Here is a 14,586-nt window from a genome sequence, read left to right as displayed (position 1 = left end):
TGCCGGATGTCTGCGGCCCCAAAAGGGTGCTGCCTCAGCGGCTCTGTGGCTCCCGCCTGTCCCAGAAGCTGTCTGCCTCTGTGGTCCTCACTCTCACCTGTGCAGACTCTTAATAGAATTTCATGATACATTGTTTTGTGTTTAGAATCTGTGGCTGAAACTTGTAGGCTGTGTGAGCCAAAGCCACAAAGATTTCATTAACATTAACTACACCTCCAGTCTGAAAGCTAGTTTCAGTATAAACAAACCATGCCCGGGAGAAGCTCACTCTGGAATAACATTGACAATTAAAATATTAATTAATAATAATAATAAAAGTATATTAAGAAAGTGTTTAGAACTCTGAAATACTAAGAGAGAATATAAAGTAATATGTTATCTTCTGTTTCAGAATTTCTGAAAATGCCCAGGGCCATGTAGTCTCTTCTGCCCCAGTAGACTGATTGATCTTTCACATGACTGAATGCCACTGCCATGGGAGTCACCTGGGTACCTTTGCAGTAGCTGTGAAATAAATCCCCTGAAGCACCTCTTCTAAAATCTCTCTTTTGCTAGATCCAGACTCTCAGTGTCAGGTGTCATTGGAAGGATGGACCCAATGAGAAGCCAGATGCTTGGCATTTTATCCCAACTCTTGGCCACAGCATTTTTTAAATGGTCATTCATTAGTTTTCATTGTGTTCATGTCTCACAGGACAAATTTTACACATTTTCTTTTTCATTTTTTCCTTTTTCAAGCAGTGAGTGCCATTTCAGTTGTCTTGAGAATTCTGGAACATGCCTGGTTAGGATGAAGTAGAAAGGAGCATGGTGTAGGTTAGTAGGATCAGAATATTTCACATTGCTTCACATATTTCCAGAGTTACAGTAATGATTAAAATGCTTACATTTATTCTCACAGCTGCTTTTATTATCCAGGATTAACATGATATTGCATTTTTCTTCTGAAATACAGATTTTTATATAATTTCTCAGTGTTAACTTTTAGTTAATATATTTGTACTTATTGATGAGGTATAATAGTATAATTTGATACATGTATTAAATGCCTAATGATCAAAGTAGGATAAATACTATCATGTCTCTATGATAGAAAGTTTCAAGCTCTTTTCTTCTAGTTATTTTGAAACCTAGAGATGTACCATATTCAATTATGACCCATTTGGTAACCAGGATTTCTTACTTATGCATACCACTCACAGCCCGCTGCAAAACACTCAGCCTTGGCAATCTGTTGCCCATGTGCCAGCTACTCATGATGGTTACCTGAGATCTTTGCTTGAACTGTTTCAAAGAGTGCCATTTGTTTTGGACAAAACTCCAGTTTTTAGAGTGGGGCAGTGGTAGTACACATCTTTGATTCTAGGACTTGGGAGGCAGAGGCAATCAGATCTCTGTGAGTTCAGGGCCAGCCTGGTCTACAGTGCTAGTTGTACGACAGCAAAGAAGCCCTATAACAAAACCCAAACCAACCAACCAACTAACCAGTTTTTAACATATTACTTATGCACTATTTCAATAGGTTTCCCAGCTCCATCCTCCCAAGAAATTAATGCCTAAGAAACCCTCCTCCCCCTCCATATTGTATACTCTTCCTAGCCATGCTGACAATATTTTTTGGCTTTTTTCACTCTCCATGCAGTCTTTATTATACTTTCCCTCTTCTATAACTGTCCTCATCTTTTTTTTTATAAAGCTGCATTTATCTCTCATTATGTAGCTTCTGTGGAAATTCCTTGACTGTTTCACATCATATATCTGTATATTAGAAGCTTCTGAAATACCCTTGGTCTTCTTAAATTATTAAAAAATAGAGAGTTGTATGTATCATAGGTATGACGAGTTTTTTTGTTTTTTTTTGTTTTTTTTTTCTAAAATCCACTTATCAGTGAGTGCATGCCATGTGTGTTCTTTTGTGACTGGGTTACCTCACCCAGGATGATATTTTCTAGTTCCACCCATTTGCCTGTGAATTCCATGAAGTCACTGTTTTTAATATCTAGTACTTCATTGTGTAAATGTACCACACTTTCTGTATCCATTTCTCTGTTGAGGGACCATCGGACTAAGTGTGGGGACCCCAGTGGAAGAGTTAGGGGAAGGACTGAAGGAGCTGAAGGGGTTTGCAACCCCACAGAAAGAACAACAATAACAGACCGCTCTAAAACTCCCAGAGACTAAACCACCAACCAAAGAGTACACATGAGGCGACCTGTGTCTCCAGCTACATATGTAGCAGAGAATTCCCTCAATGGGAGGGGAACCCCTTGGTCCTATGGAGGCTCAATGCCCCAGCATAGGGGAATGTTAGGGTGATGAGATGAGAAGAGGTGGGTAGGTGGTGGAGCACCTTTGTAGAAGCAGAGGGGACAGGGGAGGGGATAGGGAGTTTAACTGGGAAGGGGGATAACAAATGAAATGTAAATAAATAAAATAGCAATAAAATAAAATAAAAAGAAAGTAAAAATAAATAAATAAAAAGAATTTGTTCAGATACTATTCCTCTTTTTTTTGTTGTTGTTCACGGAATCACTTCAGCCAGACTCGTTGACTTCAAACCTGCAACACTCATGCTTTCTCTGTACCTGTTCAATTTTAAGTGCATAGTACCAATGTGTTACATTAAATGAAATGAGCAAATGTGCAACACCTTTTATTTTCATAGAGCTGTTGATGCATTCTCCATCAATGATAGAGAGGAAAAAGGCATTATTTTTGTGTGATTTGCAACTATCTGCCAGTTATGCCTTTGGGTTAAAAAAGAAATCTAATCACAAACTACAGGCTTTCATAGCAGTTTCAAATCATCAGGGCATTGACATGTTTTCAGGAAGTCTGATTTCTTTGTGTTTGAGATTCTTGTCTCTCTGAATGGAAAAGGACTGGAGCTCGGAGAATAAGAGGAGTTTCTGATGCTTTAATGACTGTAGACTGAGCTGGTGTGAGGCTGGCCAGTGAGTGTATCTAAGAGGAAGGTAAAGGCTGAAAAGACCTGGCTAGACACAAGTAGACAGGGCAAAGCAGCTGCAGCCACATTCAATATGGAAGCCTAAGACCAATGTAAATATTGTGGCAGAGGATGTTGAGTCAACAAGGATAAAATGCCAGGCAGCATTTAATGGGGCTGCTGTTGAGATTGACATCACCATGGTGATATGAAATAGAGAGGAATAACAATGGAAATGAGGGCCTTCTGTGACACTCTTAAAGCTCCCAGGGCCAAGGCCAGACGATGGCAGGGTCAGAGACTCTGAGCTGTGAAATGTTAAAGCTGGCCCTTCTTTTGATGTGACCAGAGACTGGGATCAACATCAGATCATGTGGCAGAACTCTGATCCTTGGCTAATTCCTCTGATTTAGCCTTTGTGGTTTTAGCAGCCTCATCTTCTACTGTGGTGTATCCTGTGGGCTGGAAACAAGCTTTGTGTATATAACCTACATGGCGATGCCACACATCACTTCAGAACTCTTTTAGGATCAAATGTTGGGGATACTTGTCTGTTACCAAGTCACATGGCAAAGCGCGAAACTGCAAGGCATTACTTTTGAGCATGTAACCTCTCCCTCAAAGGACTGGTCTATCAATAAGTCATTATTTTTCTTTTCACAAAATCAGCTTATTTCTGGACTTTATGAAGTTAGCTATAGTTATTGCATTTGGACCATAAATTATATTCAGTGCCACATGGATGCCATTTCTGGATCTACAAACTGTTAGGCATATTTCCACCATTCCTTCTATTAACTGGTGATGGGAGACCTACCTAGTTGTGAACTTTAAGGCTTTACAAGGCAGAGGAGCCTTAAAGTTAAAGAATCTCATTATCAGAATGACAATGCAAAGCTAAGTCCACTGCTGAAGCACAAATAAAACATGATACTTGCAAGAAATAAAATAAGAACTTATTAAGCTACTCAAATTCCAATGTTGTAGTTCACAGTAGTCAATGCTTCCGATTTGGACCAATAAGAATAAAAAGAGCCATAGAATCAAAGTTAAGTAGAGAGGTAGACAGAAGACAAAATAACTTAACAATGACTACTCAACACCAATTGCTTATTTTTGACTTCTGATCCCCAAGTTACAAACTCAGGATAGCTACTATACCATTGTAGCTAGATTTATTCAGACAATGGTAGCAGACTCTTACTGTTTCCATGGGAAGATGCCTCTTCACATTGCAGTTTTCAATTCCCAGCATCCTACCTAATCTCACACTATCCTAAATGAGATTCAACAGTAGCATTTCTTGATGCTCCTGAGTCAATGTGTTCAACGTGCATGGTGGCTCATCTATTCTGTCCTTCCTTTGCTAAATGTGGAGGCTACAGAAATCAGTACTATTTATTTATGGTGCAAAATTTTAATATGTTGGAAAATTCTGAGCTGCATTAGAAAACTCTAAAGAAATATATGAATTATTAGAAAATTTGTTGTCTGTCTGTAGGATACTGAGGGTCTAATATTTGAAATGAACAACTCAGACACTGTACACTGTAAGGGATATAGTTAGATATATAAATGATAGATAGATAGATAGATAGATAGATAGATAGATAGATAGATAGATAGATAGATAGATAGATAGATAGATATCTCAAAGAGAAGTTTATCAGTTTCCCTGAGGGGTTGTCTAATTTGGCTTCTGATAAGCTGAGAATGTGAGAAATTTGACTCAAGTGGAAAAAAGCCTCCAACTATGCCTAGTTCTGCAATAGTCTTTGGGAGGAGGGGGAGAAGGAGGGGAGAGAGGGGACAAAGGAACGGTGAAATATGACATCATTTTCATGGAATGGAAAATTCTTTTGTAGGCTGGAGCTTAAAATACAAATAGCGATGAAAGCATCCGAGATACTGTGGCCTCCAGTTCACAGACACAGCACTTCCATTGAGCCTTTCTTCCTCTTAATCTCTGCCAACCATTTCAATGGACATACCTCAGACTTGTCACCACAAGCCATGTGCCACTTCTGGAATCTCTACTACAAGCAATTTATCTCTAATTACCACCTCCTATCCCTCCAGCTCATATACCCAAGGGCTTTGATCCTAGTAAAGTTTCACCTTCATTAAGACCTAAAGTTGAATGTTCCCTTCTCTTATCATTAATCTTCTCTGACACATTCTCACTTCCCCACTTACCCACTTAGAGTTTATGGTTTATTTTTGGGACTTCATGCCTAGTCCTCTTTATAGATTTATGTACCCTCCCAGTGAGCACATTAAAAATAATCCAAAGTTTATAGTTCCTATTCCTATGACATTCAAGCATATCACACATTTAATGGTTCCCAAATCTGGAGGATTTACTTGATGCTTCTAATTTTCCTCTCTTTCATATTATCTCATCAATTAATAAGGTCTATGCACTCCATTTTAAAGACATCTTTCAAATCTAGAATCTCCCGTTCTTCACAATGACTGCTGATATGTGACTAATCCCTGTTGACTGCTTTCTTGTACTTACATGCCTGTCCACCTCATGCTTTTTGTTGCCCTTTTATTCAAATGTTCATGATGATCTTCTTGGAAAACAAATTAAGTCCTGTTGTTTTCCTGCTGGAAACTTTGCAGTTCATTCCTATTCCAAATAAAGTTCTAAAGTCCACAGGATCAGCTGAAGACCCTAAGATCTTCTGATCCTCATTTGCGTCTCTGACACCCTGATTAGTTTTCAACTGCTATGCTTCAGTATCCTGGATTTTCTTTCTTTTCCTCTAATATATCAGGCTTTTCCCTTGGTAATGTTTCCTCTACTAGGGATGCTTTTCCCAAGGCTCTTGGCTCCTTGATTTTACTCAGATGTCAAGACAAATGTCACCTTCTGTTTAATATTTCTCATGACTTTAAATCCCATTATCAAGTAGTTAATATAAATTATACATTTGTATTTTTATATTTTAATGTAGAACTCACTGGGTTTTTGTTGTTGTTGAGGGGGTTGTTTGTTTGTTTGTTTGTTTTTTGGGGTTTTTTTTGTAATGTTGGTTTGATTTTTCTCAGTGCCTTAGAATGAACACTCCATTCATGTTAGAAATGCGCCTATCTTTTGCTTTCCACAACCCTGCTATCTAGAATATTACCTGCTGCTTCTTAAAAATTTGTTGAATACATACATGAAACTGGGCTAGTGGGATATGTTTTTCCTCAGTTGACAGTAGAGATCTAACACTAGCTTGAGGAACTTGGAATTTATCCTGTAGACAATGAGAGTTCACAAGAATTGTATTCTAGGTTATGACATGATAAGACTTGTATTTTGAAAACTTACTGTGGCTGGTGAATGGAAGATAAGAGTGCAGACAGCAAAGCTGTAGGCATGATAATTGGTTGGGAAATGATAATATGATGCTAGACAGAAGACTAAACAGTGACAGTATCACTGGAAAGAGAAAGAAGTAATGAATGTGGCCGAGCAATATAAAATGAAAGGACAGGATATACAAAATATAACAGGCTGATAATAATGGACAAGAAAGAAGGTAACATAAACCTGGAGCTTCTGGGATGATTACGCAGAGAGCAGTGCTGTATGATGAGGTCTGAGGAAATGAGTTCTTTACTCAAGCTGGACAGTTTTACTCAAAAGTCATACAAGACATGGAATTTGCAGTGATAAGGAACAGTTAAATACATGGATTTGGGGTTGATAAACTAGGTATGAAGGCTCTAGAAAATATTTAAATGGAATCTTCTGAACACTTATCAGTTATATGCATTGATAGCTACAAAAAGTAATGAATTAAGAATAAAATCTTCACACTGACACACATTTGTTTTGGCTCTAAGTTTTCACAGTTGTTATCTCATCACATCCTTGCTCCATTTTCTCACTCATCTCTCCATCCATCCATCCATCCATCCATCCATCCATCCATCCAATCTATCCATCTACCTACCCATCCATCCATGCATGCATACATGCATCTATCCACTTATCCATCCATCATTCATCCATCTACCCATCTACCTACCCATCCATCCATTCATCCACCCACACACCCATCCATTCACCCATTCATCCATCCACTCACACATCTACCCATCTGCCCATCCATCCTTCCTTCCATCCATCCTTCCATCCATCCATCCATCCTTCCATCCATCCATCCATCCATTCACCCATTCATCCATCCACTCACACATCTACCCATCTGCCCATCTGCCCATCCATCCTTCCTTCCATCCATCCTTCCATCCATCCATCCATTCATTCATCTATCCACTCACCCATCTTCTTATCTATCCACACACTCACACATCAATTCATCCTTGTCATTCATCTAACAGATATTTCCAAATATGTAACACACATGGCAGGAGAAAAGAAAGAAATCTAAGTATGTCTATTATACTGATTATTTTTATTGTTTTTGCAAAAAATACCTAAAAGAGACAAATTCAGGAAGGGAGGGTTTATTTTCTTCTACAGTTTGAAAGTTATAGTCCTTCCTAGTGAAGAATTTGTAGTTTGACTTCCTTACAGCACTTAAATTCCAGCCAATGGAATACATAGGTAGCAAGTCAAGTGATTGCTTTGAATTACAAAGTGTTTAGTAAGATTTCAGCCTATCTTAAGACAACTGTTAAAAATTGTTTGATAAGATTATGCATTATCTTTTGCAAAGATGATAATAGGTCAAGTTTATGAATCACACTATTTCTAAGCTTTTAAAATACATATTTGTGATATCTCATTTAATATTTTCTACTAAAACAATACATTGAAAAAATAAACACATTCTCCAAGAATGCTTTTTTTAAAAAATAGATGTCCATATCTGGAATGATGAAAGCTCAAGAATCCATCTAAATTCAGGAAACATACAAATATTTAAGTTAAGACAACAGACCAGAACATGGATATTAATTTAAGTCCAAAGGCAATCCAAGGGTTGGTTGGTTTGTTTGATTTGTTTTGTTTTATGTGTGTGATCATTTTTGCTCTATCAGATGGAGTTCTGAAGGGAAGGCATTACCCTAAGTCAAGTCCTTGGGCCTGGCATGATCCTAGATCTCACTAATTCTTTCTAGAAATTAGGTCCCTGAAGGCCAGACATAGAGCTACCATTTCCCCATTTTCCTTTAAGAGCCTATGGGGCACCATTCACTGCTTGGCATTTTTCTATAGAAGGAAGCAGATCTGTTTAGGGCTATCAGAATATAACTCACTGAATGTGGTAGGCAGGCTGACAAATGCTTTGTTGTTGTTATTGTTTTGTTTGCAGATTGGCTTTTCAGGGGTTTAAGGAGAAATTAGAGTCTGAAACTTCTTTCAACCTCCTCTTACTTTTTCTTAGCATCCACTAACATTTAATACCTTAAAGCCTTTTCATGAAAAATAATAATGAGACAGTAACAGAAAACTTATGTACCACTTAGGAGGATGTTTTAATCATGATAATAATTTAATGAGTAACTTTTCTGTTCTTTTTTATTCTGGGTTTTCTTGTTATGATAAAAAAAGCACATATTTTCCTTTGAAGACATTTTTTTTTCTTCTCCTAGAGTAACATGGATGGTACTGAAGATACAAGGATTCTTTTGAAATAGATACAGCTTTATGGGGATAAATGCAATTTCAGGTGCATGTTTAAACTTGATGAGTATTATATCAACTTTTTGTGTGTATTTTGACCAGAATACTTACGGTCAGGAGTTTGCTGACATCCTTGGGGCCACACGTCATGCTTTTACCCATCTCTTTTGAATGTAATTCTGGAGGTGTGAAACAGGTACTAGAATCTTCTTTTGTCAGAAAGCGCTGACTCTTCAATAGGGCATACATAGTCAATAAAAGCAGAATGAAGTCTGGTATGTCTGTCTTCTTTCTTTCTTTCTTTCTTTCTTTCTTTCTTTCTTTCTTTCTTTCCTTTTTCTTTCTTTCTTTTTTCTTTCTTTCTTTCTTTTTTTCTTTTGGCTACAGGAGAGAGGATGGTACTCTCCTTTTCTATCTTTTTTTATGTTTCCTTTCTGCTTTGCTCTTCCTATTTTTGCATATAAACTCCATTACACAAGTATATTTTCACAAAAATATTCAATGTACATAAAGCATACATATTTGCATGTAATCTAGGAAGCACAGGTGAGAGAAAATACATATTTGTCTTTTAGAGACTGGCTTAATTTACCTCCTATGTTTATCTCTAGGTGCAAATGACAGATAATGTTTTCTTTTTTTCTTTACTGCTGGTTCTCTCTGATAGACACCTACATTGGCTCCATAACTTAGCAACCTTGAAGAGTATTGGAAACAACATTGATACACAAGTATCTCGGTGTTAAGTTTCAGGTTAAAACCTGGAAGTGGGTGACATGGGAGGTCTAGTGCTAATTCTTGAGGAACCGCCACACGGATCAGCTTAGTAACTAGATGAGTTCACACTTCTCCCAGCAGGGTACAGAGTCATCTTCTCTTCATGTCCTCACTGGCATTTTCCTATTTGTTTTCTTGATTGCCTTTCTGACTGGGGTGATATGAAATTTCAATGTTGTTTTAACTTCCTTTTCTCTGGTGGCTAGTGATTTTAAACTTGTCTTCTGTCCATTTGTGCATCATCTTCTGAGATTTGGCTGCTCATCTCATTAGCCCATTTATTGATTGAGATTTTTGGTTTTGGTATTAGTTTTTTTTTCCCCATTATATCTATATTCTGAAAATTAGCCATCTGTCAAATGTATAGCTAGCAAATATTTTTCTTCTCACTTGATTAAATATGGTCTCTCTCTCTCTCTCTCTCTCTCTCTCTCTCTCTCTCTCTCGCTATGCAGAGCTTTGTAATTTCACAGGTTATACTTGACTTTATTAATTATTACTAGCTTATTAATTATTTCTGGATTCATTGGAGTCCTATATTAAAAGTGTTTCCTGTGTCTAGATGGTAAAATATTTTTCTCAGGTTTTCTGCTAATTGATACAGAGTTTGTGTCTAGATGTTACAATGTTTGTCTCACTTTTTTCTCTAATTTGTTGCAGAGTTTGGAGTTTTACATTATGATCTTAGATCCATTTGGAGGTTTTCTCTCTGTCTCTGTCTCTGTCTGTCTCTGTCTCTGTCTCTCTCTCTTTCTCTCTGTCTCTCTGTCTCTGTCTCTGTGTCTCTGTGTCTCTGTGTCTCTGTGTCTCTGTCTCTGTCTCTGTCTCTGTCTCTGTCTCTCTCTCTCTCTCTGTTTGTGTGTGTGTATGTGGTTTGTTTGTGTCCTTGGTTTTGCCAGATGAGAGATAGCAACCTTGTTTCATCTTTCTCTGTGTGGTTATCTATTCTCCCATAATTATTTACTGACAGTATTATCTTCACTCTAGTGTATACTTTCTATACTTTGTAAAAATTCCATTGGTTGTAGATGAGTGGGTACATCTGTGTTCTCTATTCTGTTTCATTGATTTATGCATCTGTTTTTGAGCCAGTTCCCTACTTCTTTTGTTACTACAGCTCTTCAGTATAACTTACAATCAAATATGTTGATACATCTAAGCATTCATTTCAAAATTGCTTTGCCTATCCTGGTCTTTATGACTTCCAAATGAATTTGTTTTGTTTTTGGTTTTGGTTTTTTGGTTTTGGGTTTTTTTTTTTTTTTCTGTAAAACTTGACCTTGGGATTCTGAAATAGATTGCACTAAATCTTAAATTGCTCTTGGTAACAGTAGCTATTTTTACAATGGTAATTCTGCCAGTTCATGACCATGATAGCATAAGAGTTCTTTCTGTTTTCTAGAGTTTTCTTCAGTGCTTTTTGTTATTGTTTTTTGTTTTGTCTAATGTACCTTACTTACAGATGACTTACCAGATGTGGTCCAGCTAACCCCAAAATGGCTAGCTATGAACAGAAAGTCCAACAATTCAGTAGTTGCTTAGTCAATAAGGCTGGATGTCTCAGCTAGTCTTCAGTGTATGTTGGAATCACAAAGAAGTAGGCTCTAATGCCAGTGATAGAATGGACTTATTAGCAAGGTGAGGGCAAGCATGCAAAGATCAAAAGCATCTTCTTTTCCCATGTCTTCATACGGGCTTACAGTAAAAGATATGGCCGAGATTGAATCTGGATTAATGGAGTGTCTTTCTACCTCAAAGATCCAGATTAGAAATGAATTTTCCTACTTAAAATTAAGCAAAAGTCCCTCACAAATATCCCTACATATGTGTTATATCCATTTTGTTTGGCTCCAAATGTAGTCTATTTAATAAAATAAGGAACCTTAGGTATTCTTAACTGTATAATAATAGTTATATAATTTTACAGAAAACACCAATAATTTTTTTAGTGACCACCAATGTTTAAGAGCATGACACATGAGATAATTAATCCAAACTCAGAATGTCTGTTCAGAATGTACTGAAGGAGTGGGATTGTCAGGAGTGTATTAAATATTAATAGAGGATCTTTAGTGCGTGACAGAACCATAAACCCATGGGAGTTTTTTTGTGTTACTTAGAAATGGAACTTACTTTGGGTAAACTTTTGATCAAATGACAAGGGACTATTTTATTGGTAACAGCTACTTTCAGTATTTAGACATTTAGACAACGTGGATTGGTGGTATGTGTCGGGATAACAAACATCATCTACCTTAAATAGGATCCTTGGCAATAGTTTTCCAAATGAAATTTCCTGAATGGCCTTTTCTGTCTTCAGCGTTCAGGGATAAAGAAGGAGCCATTTCACAGTCAGCTGCTGAAGCAGTACCACAGAGGTAAACAAGTGTAGAATTCAAATTCCAAAAGATTTACAGCTTATGGCTTAAAGAAGGAGAAGAAAAAAGGAGAGAAAGAAAACAAATTGCCTTTGAAAGCCCCAAACAGAACTATCTCCTCCCTAAGTTAAATTTACCTTTGAATTTAAAAACAGAAAAGGCCAGACTGAGCCCAACTGAACATCCAATCAAAGAAGTTACTGTTTTACAAGCTGTGAAGCCCACATTCCTAGCATTCCTCTCTAAATACACAAGACCCTTGAGACACCTTTGTGTAGCCTCCAACCTTTCATGAATTTCAAATAAAACACAGATCTCTTTCAAGCACACCCTTGAATATTTACATATAAACAGGTCATATTCCCAGATGTAAGACCTGACTCTGCTGAGACAACTGGGAACGAATTTTTATTTACTTTTTCATATTTGAAAAGACAAGAAATAGATTTCCAGATATTCTCAGAGCAAAATTTGCTCACCGTATTTTTTTTTAAATAGTCTTTCGTTCCTTTAGGTAATGATCTTGAAAGTATTCTGTCTGTAATGATAGACAAGCAAAAAGAAAAAAAAACAAGATCCTTTCACCTTTTGTATTCTGTTTCCTAGTATAAAAGAGCACTAATTGCTTTAGATTATGATGTCCATATTTAAACAATCTAGTGGACTATATTGAAATTCAATTTAATAATAAAACTATCACCAACTTGCTGCTCAGAGATATACAACTTCATAGTAGTTCACAAATTATTATTATTATTTTATTATTTTTTTTTTTGGTTTTTTTGAGACAGGGTTTCTCTGTATAGCCCTGGCTGTCCTGGAACTCACTTTGTAGACCAGGCTGGCCTCGAACTCAGAAATCCGCCTGCCTCTGCCTTCCGAGTGCTGGGATTAAAGGCGTGAGCCACCACGTCCGGCCAGTTCACAAATTATTGATGAACACAGCTATACATGTATATAATATTATATAAAATGGACTGTAGTGATTAAAATCAATTAAACAGTACTAGAAAATAAATAAAGGTTAGGAGAAGAAAATCAGTGTGGACCACAGAGCTAAATAAAACATGACTGAAGCAGTTTGGGTAAGAGCAGACAGGTAGGTGGAGTTCACAGAGCACTGGAATAAAACAAAGAGGCTTTCTGGGTAAGAGCACACCTGGAGAAAGCTGGGCATCTCTAGGGGCCTATAACTAAAGCAGATTAGCTGGAGTAAATGTTTTATGCAACTTAGAAAAAGAGAAGAAACCAATATAAACTTAATGTTGACCATACAGAATACATGGAGCGTAATTGTCATTTTCTGTTCCACCATGCCTTCCTCATTGGAAAATTTACTTCCCTACTTAACTTGGATCTTAGACTGGGTGATGTCTGCATCAGAAACCTACAAAAGCCCTCCAATGGACAGGTAGAATCTTGGTGCAGAAATTAGAATTAAGTATGCAAAGTTCAAAGTGGGTTTAAGGTTTCACCCAGGAGAGGGAGGTATGATTGTCCACACTGCTTGTGTCCTCTAGCTTACTGAGCTCTGATTCTGACCAGCATCGGAAATGATGTGGGAACTAGAGCAGAATTGATGAGCAGATGCAAGCGTTTCTTGATTGCTATTGTTCTAAGGTGAGCCTGGCAGGCATGTCAAGCTCCTGCCTAATCGTCTCTACTCCAGTGCTTCAGAGGTTCCCATGGACCCTGTGATTTGAAACAACCATGAAGGCCACCATATTCTACTTCATCCTTAAAACTGTCCCACTTTCACAGAGACTCTTATTGGATCCCATCACTCCTCTAGGTGGTCATATTTTATTGAGGAATTGGAGAACTCCCCTTAATTTAGAAACAATTATGAAAGAAACAAAACATAGCTATTTTGGCGCTTGTTTTCAATATAAGATCTCACCAGAAAGCCTTGACTGCCCCTTAATTCGCTATGTTTCCTGATTGGTCTCAAACTCAAGGCTATCTGCCTATCTCTGCTAGGATTACAAGAGTGCACCATCACATCCTACCAAAGTCTGATTCTCGTCTTTTCTCCCCAAACCAATTTTCTTAGTTCCAGCATAGGCCACAGGAAGATTCTTAGGTCTATGCTGAGCCCCTATCTTGGGGTTATTATATATATATATATACATATATATATATATATATATGTGTGTGTGTGTGTGTGTGTGTGTGTGTGCATATATGCATATGTGTATATGTATATATGTATATATGTGTATATGTATATATGTATGTATGTATATATGTATATATGTGTATATGTATATATGTATATATGTATATATGTATATATACAAACCTTTTATTGTCATTGATGCCACTATTATACTAAATCTTTGGTAGTGGGCAGTCATCACTAACACCAAAAGTAAAAGTTTAAAATGCATCAGCTAGCAAATCCCAGTGGAGATCAATTGTTTTTGTTTTTTTTTTAAATATACTTACCACATCATAAAAGGTGCTATAAGGATGTATATGTGTCGTCATTACATAACAAGAGCTGGAGGTAGACCCTGTAGTATAACATTTGTGAAGTAGTAAAGGGCTGTGAGTGGTAATTTACACTTGCTAAAACTGCAATGTGATATCCTTACATATGTTATTCCTATTGGTGGCAGGCAATCATATTGGGAATACTCTTGTGGTTTGTTGCATCAGCTCCTGGTTAGGTAAAGTGCTACTTCTCAGAGAAAAGGGAAAATGAAGGTTTCTGACTTCCATCCATCATCACAAGCAATATGTTTTCATGTTGTCACTGATGGTGTCAGTTCAATACCAGACACTATCTACTGAGGAGAGTCAGTGCATTGCATTCCAGGAAAGACCAATTCTTCTGACGCTTTCCTCTGGATCCCACCTATCCCTCCTTTTCCCTTGGACATTCATAG

This window comes from Mus caroli, chromosome 1 (assembly GCF_900094665.2).
Source record: "Mus caroli chromosome 1, CAROLI_EIJ_v1.1, whole genome shotgun sequence".
NCBI classification, from domain to species: Eukaryota; Metazoa; Chordata; class Mammalia; order Rodentia; family Muridae; genus Mus; species Mus caroli.
The sequence above is the reverse complement of the archived record's forward strand: the minus strand, read 5'-3'. Positions refer to the sequence as shown.